The sequence below is a fragment of the Bombina bombina genome, chromosome 7 (genome assembly GCF_027579735.1).
Source record: "Bombina bombina isolate aBomBom1 chromosome 7, aBomBom1.pri, whole genome shotgun sequence".
Classification (NCBI taxonomy): Eukaryota; Metazoa; Chordata; class Amphibia; order Anura; family Bombinatoridae; genus Bombina; species Bombina bombina.
Genome location: NC_069505.1, coordinates 314398635 through 314408987, shown reverse-complemented (window position 1 = coordinate 314408987; position 10353 = coordinate 314398635). Strand labels below are relative to the sequence as shown.

At 36.5% G+C, this 10353-nt stretch overlaps 1 protein-coding gene across 4 annotated transcripts in view; it reads right to left on the bottom strand.

Moving 5' to 3' along the window:
* Nucleotides 1–1911: 1911 nt before the first annotated feature.
* The window catches only part of LOC128666383 (uncharacterized), a 93515-nt gene continuing 85073 nt past the window's right edge, over nt 1912–10353 (bottom strand). For 2 of the 4 annotated variants that reach the window (XM_053720951.1, XM_053720950.1), the window contains 3 exons: nt 8199–8307; nt 5288–5421; nt 1912–2079 (listed from right to left, as the gene is read on the bottom strand). The gene's annotated coding sequence lies outside the window, so the exon portion shown is untranslated. Of the gene's footprint in view, nt 2080–5287; nt 5422–8198; nt 8333–10353 lie in introns of all 4 variants that reach the window. The other 2 variants (XM_053720948.1, XM_053720949.1) reach the window with 2 other exon arrangements.

Genomic DNA, 10353 nt, shown 5'->3' with positions numbered 1-10353 from the left:
GCTCTCAGGATATTGCAGTGATGCAAAAGCATCCGATGCAGAGAGAGCCACTCTGTGGCCCTCTCTGCACCGGTAGCGATGGTGCCGTTCGTTGGTGGGTGCTTACAAGGGAGGCGGGTGGGCGGCCCATCACTACCCGGCATCCAGTTCCTTCAAGTGCATTGTGTATGCCGGATGCTAGGAGCGTACGGAGGGGGGGCCTGCGTGTGCACGCAGCAACCACTAACACCAATGATTACTATTAAGAGGGAGTAAGCAGAAAAAGTTAAAAAAAAAAAAAAAAGGATCTGGTAGGGTTAGGGGGATGGGGGTATTGGGAGGGGCAGCTACACTACAGAAAAAGCTCTAATTAAACACCCCCCCCCACAAAAAACCCTTTATTTAGAGAAAAGTGGGTACTGACAGACAGCTGCCAGTACCCAAGATAGTGGCAAATAGGTGGGGAGGGTTATAGAGCTTTTTTTGTGGGGGGGGGGGGGGGATCAGGGAGGTTGGGGGCTAAGGCAGGGGTCCATCACAGCTGATTTAAAAAAAAAAAAAAAAAAATATGTTAGTACTGGCAGACTTTCTGCCAGTACTTAAGATGGGGGGGGACAATTGTGGGGTGGGGGAGGGAAGAGAGCCGTTTGGGAGGGATCAGGGGGTGGGAGGCTAATCTCTACACTAAAGCCAATATTAACCCTATAAACTCTACAAGCTTCCTAATTAACCCCTTCACTGCTGGGCATAATAGATGTGTGGTGCACAGCGGCATTTAGTGGCCTTCTAATTCCCAAAAAGCAATGCCAAAGCCATATATGTTTGCTATTTCTGAACAAAGGGGATCCCAGAGAAGCATTTACAACCATTTGTGCCATAATTGCACAAAACGTTTGTAAATAATTTGAGAAACCTGTGACAAAATTTGTGAAAAAGTGAACGATTTTTTTTTTTTATTTTTTTATTTGCTCGCATTTGGCAGTGAAATGGTGGCATGAAATATACCAAAATGGGCATAAGTCAATACTTTGGGTTGTCTTAATTTTTTTTTTTTTTTTTTAATATATATATATAAATATATATATATATATATACACACACGTCAAAGGATATTCAGAGATTCCTGACAGATATCAGTGTTCCAATGTAACTAGTGCTAATTTTGAAAAAAAAAAAGTAGTTTAGAAATAGCAAAGTACATGTAAACATTGGGTATTTCTAAACTCAGGACAAAATTTAGAAACTATTTAGCATGATTGTTTTTGGTGGTTGTAGATGTGCAACAGATTTTGGGGGTCAAAGTTAGAAAAAGTGTGTTTTTTCCATTTTCTCCTCATATTTTATAGTAACTTCTAAGATATGATGAAAATAATGGTATCATTAGAAAGTCCATTTAATGGTGAGAAAAATGGGTATATAATGTGTGGGTACAGTAAATGAGTAAGAGGAAAATTACAGCTAAACACTAACACTGCAGAAATGTAAAAATAGCCCTTGTCCTTAAGGGTAAGAAAATTGAAAATGGTCCGGTCATTAAGGGGTTAAGCAGAGAATCTGAGATGAGAAAGTAATCGATCCTAGAAAATGCTTGCTGAGCATCACCCCACTTTTTATAGGACTATTTTGATTTGCAGAGGACCATATATCTATGTCTGTGATCTGCCCCCTACATACCCAGCTCCATCTAACTTCCCATATAGCTCTGTCCACTATACCAAAGTCCTTCCCTAACGTGTTGCGACTCGCCCCTGGATCTCTGGGAATCTGTGACCAGCCTTCCCATCCCGGATAGCTGCTGTATTGTGAGGTGTGCTAGCATAAAAACACAGGAATTCATGATAGGGCTAACTTGTCAATAGCTAACAGGACTACTTAGCCATAGGTAATGTGTGTATCAGGGTAGCTTGTGGGATAAAAATAATTCTACTAAAATAGGTTAAATAATCTTTATTCATTTTTAGTTTGCTTCTCATATCCCAGCATGCAGTTCAGTTATAACATGATTCTTGATTGCATCTGAGTACAAAAAAACATTTTTAGACACCAAAATAAAACTTTTGATGACATTCATTTTCCATGTAATTGTTTCCAGTAAGCATCCTTTGAAAGAAAGAGAGACACATTAGAAAACAAAAATAATGAGAAAATATATCACAGTACTGCAAAATATATATCTCTGTACATTTCTAGCATTCTGTTGAGTTGCCCTAGGCAACTGTATTGTATGCCTAATTATAATGCTATGTAATGTCCTTTAAATTAAAATAAATAAAAGAATAAACTGTTTTGATACATTTTGAAATGTGTTTTAATTTGTAAGGGGCCAAAAACTGCCGATTATATTATTTCAGGGCACAAGAAAAAACAGCCCAGAGCGCTACAGGTAATACACCTAATTTAAAGAACAAAAACATATTCATGAATTATGTTAGTTATCTCTTAAATTAGTGCATTCAGATATTAGTTTTGTTAAAATGAAACAAATATTTACTTTTTCGAAAGTGAAACCAGAGAGTTTCTTTAACCCAGACCACCAGTGACCCCACTCCTTCTGCCATAGCTTCAGCACCAAACATGAATCTGCTCAAATTCAGTCCTAAACCTCCCAGAAGCTATCTATAGTGTTGCAAGGTATTTACATCATACTTTGCTTAGTGTGTTCAGAAATAACCAGGCTATTTATTTGTGTGAGTATATTTTACCATTATTCTTGAGCTCTGTATTTTTGTTTCAGGGTATCACATTGATTTGCAGCCAGAGATGGCTCCAGCAATTCAGTTCTCTCTTTTTGGGGTGGTTAGTAAGCTCATGCCATAAAATAACAGGGGGCATGTGGGTGGAGTCACAGCTGTTCTGTGGGTGTGGTTATTATGCACTAGTGCAAATTCACAGGTGTTCTGTGGGAATAGGTGGGTAGTCCAACAATCTGACTAGGGGAATGTGAGGAGAGACAGCAGCTGGGAGGGGAATTTTTCAGTGCAGTCTAAAAGATTGCAACTGTTTTCTGCTTGTTTCATATAAATGAAGACAGTGTTTATTTAAAGAGACATGAAACACATTTTTCCTTTACGATTCAGATAAAAACACATTTTTAACAACTTTCCAATGTATTTCTACTATCAAATTCACTTCCTTCTCTTGGTATTCTTTGTTGAACAAACAATGCACTGCTGGGGAGCTAACTGAACACATTGAGTGAACGAATGACAAGAGGTATATGTGTGCAGCCATCAATCAGAGGCTAGCTCCCAGTGCTGCACTGCTGTTTCTAACCCTACCTAGGTATACCTTTCAACAAAAGATACTAAGAGAACAAAGATAGCAGAAGTAAACCGGGAAGTTGTTTAAGTGAATTCTCTGTCTGAACCATAAACTGTCCCTTTAACCCTTGCAAATGGTTTATTGTCTCCAATGTAATATCCGTTTTATATTCCTATATATCATATACCTCAAAATACAATATTGTTATTACTGAAACACAACACAAAATGAGGCATTTTACACAGCTGCTCACACTGAAGCCCTACTCTAGGTTATTCTTCAGTGAGAAAACTACACATTGGGGTATATTTATTAATGTGCGAGCGGACATGATACAATGTAGCGTATCATGTCCGCCGCACATCGATAAATGCCAACAGCATATGCTCTCGTCATTTTTCATCGCAGCAGCTCTTGTGAACTGCTGGTGCAATACCGCCCCCTGCAGATTCGCGGCCAATCGGCCACTAGCAGGGGGTGTCAATCAACCCGATCGAGTCGATTTCTGTCCGCGGCCTCAGAGCAGCCGGACAAGTTATGGAGCAGCGGTCTTTAGTATATATCATGATGTATAAAATATAATACAAAAAGTCAGTGTGAAGAAAAAAAAAAAAAAGCACATTTGTTTTTAAATTAAAAAGATTGTAAAGAAGTGTGTGTTTTAAAACTCTATAATGAAAAGGGGTTATTCACTCAGAAAGAAGGACCTTTATTTATATAAAATTTGATCTGCACGTAGGGCCATCCTGGTTATAAGAAATTTGTCCTGGAAAATGTAAAAGACCAGCCCTATTTTCTGTTGAGTCAGTAGAATGCGCACGCCCTATTTTTCTCAAGCAATTACTGAGATACTCCTTTCCTTAATATAAAAAAGCTGCACTTACAACATAAATACATTTAAAGGTATAGTTACACTCATAAGATAATTATCTTATAAAGATTTAAAAAAAATCTATGTGAAATATATGGTTTGACAAAAAGGGATAGATAGAGATATATATATATATATATATATATATATCACGTCTAAATGTGTTTATGTATATACAGTATTTCTATATAATGTGTGTACATATATTATGTATTTACACTAAACACACTAGAATAACAAAATCAATAAATATACAATGTAAGACACTTAGTTTGATTTGCACATGAGCAGTAGATATTTTCCTTCCCACTGCATCATTTGACGGCCATCATGGGTGATTATCATCATTTAGGGAACCTTATAAAAGCCCTGGTTTACTGGGGACTGCCAAGCTGTGCCAGATCCAACAGTTCCTGATTAGCTCTTCTCCTGTCTCTGGACATAATTTGATGCCATCCCAAGGTTTTACATCTCCACCACCCCCATATGTCCCTGACTCAGCCCAGTGGGGGGGGGGGGGGTTCTGCTGAGGGACAGAGGTTGCAAAAGAACTCTGATCTTCTATATTGCACTACTATTAGACTAAAAAGTAGGGTAACAATTACCCCTTCATGCCACTGTCCTTTTAGTGACCCCCCCCTAATACCATAGCCATGCCCCCCCCCACAATTACAGAGGTCCCCCTTAAAAATACTGCAACACCACAAACTCCACCCTCATATGGTTTCTGGTAACCACCACTAACTCAGCCACTAGCCTCCTCATCCAAGATATACTCCAGAAAATGTGGAGAGCTGTGTGTGACTATTAACCCCTCCAGGGCAGGGCAAGAGTCCTGAACAATCAGAATAAAGTTCTGACGTAAACATTAAGAGGAAACAGAACATATCACGTCATTTCAATGCTGGGATTGGATCCTGGGGGACTGCCTATGATTCTAGGCACATCCCCCAGTTGGATGTTTCCTTTTATGAAGGGACGCTAAAAAGTTAGGGCGTTCCATGCCGTCCTAAGAGGCATTAAAGCTCAGTACTGGCATGGAATGTCCTAAGGGCGTGAAGAGGTTAAACAATATGCTCTTTATGTCAAAGTTCTCTCATATTATTGAATGATTGCACAATCAATACAATATCCCCAATTCTAGGCAGTTTAAATGTTAGTTTATTGGATACTCACAGCAGCTATACGGTCTCCATAAGCCTCCAGAACTTCCTCATAATTACATTGTTCCACATAACATTCTTCATGTAAAGAGCGTTTTCTTTCAATTTTTCCCAAAAACTGTGATGCCGTAGACTTCTCCATAGATGCTGAAATTAGATGTACAATACTTTTACTAATACAAAAATTAAAATGACAAAAGCATGGAGGGTAAATCCCATACTTGGATGCATGATTAAAGGGACACTGAACCCAATTTTTTTCTTGGGCGATTCAGATAGAACATTTTAAGCAATTTTCTAATTTACTCCTATTATCAAATTCTCTTGGTATCTTTATTTGAAATGCAAGAATGTAAGTTTAGATGCCGGTCCATTTTTGGGGAACAACCTGGGTTGTTCTTGCTGATTGGTGGATTAATTTAACCGACCAATAAACAAGTGCTGGCCAGAGCACTGAACCAAATAGCTTAGATGACTTATTTTTCAAATAAAGATAGCAAGAGAACGAAAAAAAAAGTGTAAATTAGAAAATTGCATGCTCTCTGAATCACAAGAGAACAAATTTGGGTTCAGTGTCCCTTTAATCATAGAATATTCTATTAAACAGAAACAAATTATATCATGACAATCTCAGTTGCTTCTAATCTTAAGTATACAAATTCTCAACAAATCAAAATAAAAAAAAAATACATGAAACCCAACAACTTTCTAATTTACTTCTATTAGATTTTCTTTGTTCTATTGGTATATTTTGTTCAAAAGTAGGAATTTAAGGGACAGTTCACCCTAAAATGTTCTCCCATTTAAATTGTTCCCAATGATCCATTTTACCTGCTGGAGTGTACTAAAATGAGATCTCATTATGTTATCACTTTGTGTACACACACTTGCTTCCTTATCTGTCAGGAAAGCTAAAGCTCAATACATAGAGAGAACAATGGGAAATTACCATTTTATTACTCAACTATCCTGCACCCCACTAGGAGTGCAATTTATTCTGCAGGCTGTGTTTACTTAGGCTATTCAATAGCTATCAAAACTTTCAGTATAGGTTTGGGAAACCACAAGCTAAATCAGCTATTTCAAAGGCCAAAATAGGGGTAAAGGAGCAATGTGTAAACAATTTAGTACACTCCAGCAGGTAAAATGGATCATTGGAAACAATTTAAATAGGAGAACATTTTTGGGTGAACTGTCCTTTTAAGCATATAGTAAAAGAAGATTTTGTGCTGCGGCATTTAGGACTTTTTGTATAATCAGGCCCCAGTAACCCACTAACTCACCTGGACTTCCCAACTCTCACCAGTAACCCTGCACTCATCCATGATTCTGCCAACGTTCTAGTATACTCCCCAATTTATTGTTTGCTAAAACTCCCACTGATCTGTGGGTATTTCCTTCTTAAAGGGGCAGTGGACTGTAAATTTGTTTTCTGCCTACTATGTAGTAAATTATATGTTATACCAGCTGCGTTAAATTAAATGTATTGGTACTTGATCCTTAATCTTTATTTTTGAGATTGAAATAGCCATTTTTGCTCATTGAAACTGCCACCTTAAATGAGCATTTAAATACCTATATCTATTGCATTTATGCCTATAAAAAGAGAAATATATGATGAGGTCTGCTCTTCCTGAAGACAATCCCCATTTCCATGGGCATTTTCTTTAAAACAATGGGTTGGGATTTCAAATGCCAAAATTAACTTAAAGGAACAAGTTCTTATACACTTAATACCCGGCAGCTGGTGTAACAAATAATGGGGAACACAGTAAGGGGAAAATATGTTACAGTACAGTGTAAACCCCTTTTGTTTATTTTTCTTACTAACTCAATCGAAAGCCGATTCCATTAACCAATCATCTTTCTGCAAATTTCTTCTAATCCGCCAACACTTTCTTCTGCAGCTTTAAAAATGTCTCAATGTACTTACATATTTTAATCATCTCTCTCCCTTTGTGTCTATCCCATCTCTTTCTCCCTCCTGAGTCATGGCTCCCCTCTCAGTTACACAAATACTGTAAGGTTTTTTCCTTTTCATACCAAGTACTATTTTATTATCATTGGTTTAGAGACTTTCTAGTTTAATGTTGTCCTGATGATTTGATCTTCAGAACTGTGATCTATAAAAGTGTAATAAGTCCCTCAAATCTCCCGCTAATGCCTCTTCCTTTACAGCCAATCATCTCACTGGCCTTCTGTGCTACTTTATTGTTTACCCACTTTCATATTGTCTGAAATAATAATTTCTAAGTGTGTGTTGTACGTCCTTAATTACTGTCATTGGCCTTAAGCATTGGGTTGTGTGTATTAGATAATACACAAGATGCCTTTTCAAACTGGCAGGGAGAGGTCAAAATTAAATATAAATGGAATTTAAAATTTTAAATGGTTAAGAAAATAAAGAAAAATGCAAATACATTTATCTAATGAATAAGATTTAAAGGGACAGTAAAGTCAAAACTAAATGTTCATGATTCAAACAGATTATGCAATTTTAAATAACTTCTAGTATCCATTTTGCCAAGTTCTCTTGGTATCCTTTGTTAAAAAGTAATCTTAGGTGCGCTCGAGAGCGTGTAGATTTTTTAACCATCTGGCAGCAGTGTTTGCAGCTATGTTTATAGCAATGTTATACATAGTTGCAGAGACTGCCATTTGTGGCTAAAGAAATGTGCCCACTACTAAACTATCAGCTCCTAATTTGATAATAGTAAATAAAAGTAAGTTGGAAAGTTGTTTTTAATTTACATTCTGTTTGAATCATGAATGTTTTGACTTTACTGTCCCTTTAAATGTTTTTCGGGAGATAAATTGTGTTTGTAATCTTTGCAGAAGCAGTCTTTTAACCCTTCGGCTTTATTTTATAGTAAATAAACATCTTTTAAAAAAACATTTCTATGAGAGTCAGATATTTAACTCACCTCTCCCTGTATTGGAACAAAGAATCACCAGAATACAGATTCCCAGAACAAACAGCAGTTTCTTCTCCATGTTATTTTCCAAATGCTTCTTTTCTGTTGTAGTCAAAACCTAAATATTACACAATGTTGTCTACCTGTAAATGCAAATTATCCATACCTCATATTGTTTTATTAAAGGGACATTCTACACTAAAATTGTTCTTTAAAAATATAGATTTATACAACTACAGCTTCACTACCCATTCCTCAGCTTTGTACAACCAGCATTGATATATTAATATACTTTATAACATTTAAACCTCTAAATGTCTGCCTGTTTCTAAGCCACTATAGGCAGCCTCTTAATCACATGCTTTTTTTTTTAGCTTTTCACAATAGGAGACTGCTAGTTCATGTGGGTCATATAGATAACATTGTGTTCACGCCCACAGAGTTATTTAAGATTTAGCACAACACAGTACTAAATGCAAGTCAATAGATAATAAATCAAGTCATGTGATCAGGGGGCTGTCAGAAGATGCTTAGATACAAGGTAATCACAGAGGTAAAAAGTATATAGTGTATAGATATTCACATTGTTATACAGCACAGCATATTTATCAGACTATACATACAGATCTTTGTACCTATCAGGGTATAGTGTGATAGATATATATATAGAAATGTCCAGCAAAGTGCACTCCAGATCCTGTATGTACGAGCCTTGGGTGCTTAGAGCCAAATTATTAATACATCAAAACAAGCAGCACTCCAAAGGTCTTATATCCATATGTCCTTAAATAAAGGTGACATATGGATATAAGACCTTTGGAGTGCTGCTTGTTTTGAGATAGATAGATAGATATATATATATATATACACACACACACAAAGTTATGCAAAAACACACCAAAAACCCAGACACTCCTAGCAATGAAAAAGAGGGATATAGCTTTTATCCCCCAATAATACAGCCTACTTGACATTAGTAACAGCAATGACCACAAGTAATGTCTCCCCCAGTGTTTGATGGAACATAGAACACAAATGTTAAAGGAACAGTGTAGTCAAAATTAAACTTATGATTCAGATAGAGCATGAAATTTTAAACACTCCTATTATCAATTTTTCTTGGTAACTATTTGAAAAAGCAAAATTGTAAGCATAGGAGCCAGCCCATTTTGGGTCAGAACCTGGGTAGCACTTGCTGATTGGTGGCTACATTTAAACACCAATCAGCAAGAGCAACCAGGTGCTAAACCAAAAACAGGCCGGCTCCTTACATTTTTGCTTTTTCAAAATAAAGATACCAAGAGAATGAATAAATATTGATAATAGGAGTAAATTAGAAAGTTGCTTAAAATTGCCTGCTCTCTCTGAGACATGATAGTTAAGTTTTGACTAAACTATCCCTTTAAGTCAAAATAATAAAAATAAAAAAATGACCCAAAAAAGAATAGGTCAGTGATTTCTAAATAAATCCTTCTAGGGAAAGAAACATCAATATTATTGTAAACAATCTGTGGAAATAAATAGTAAATTATTACAAGTTATTAGACAAAGAAATATACCAGTATACTTACCACTCTGATGAAGCTGAAGATTTAGGGAGCTCACACTCTGACAACTCCTCAAAAGACTGCTGGCTTTACTGAATTTTGGTAGGATTTTTATACTAAATTTGGGTGGGTCAAACACTGGAGACATTTGCACATTTTTAAACAATTTACTAAAAATTTAGCAGCTGTCTCCAATTGCTTTGACCTAATCAAAGATTCCCTGCAACTCATGCATTTTAAAGGGACAGTCTACCATATAATTGTTATTGTTTTAAAAGATAGATAATCCCTTTATTACCCATTTCCCAGTTTTGCATAACCAACACAGTTATATTTATATACTTTTTACCTCTGTGATTACCTTGTATCTAGGAACCTTCTTCCAGCCCCCTGGTCACATGACTGTGACTGTTTATTATCTATTGTCTTAAATTTAGCATTGAACACAGTGTTATCTATATGGCCCATGTGTACTTTCTGTCTCTTTGCGTTGAAAAGAGAATTAAAAAGCATGTGATAAGGGGCAGCCCTCAAAGGCTTAGAAATTAGCATATGAGCCTACCTAGGTTTAGTTTAAACTAAGAATACCAAGAGAAAAAAGCACATTTGATGATAAA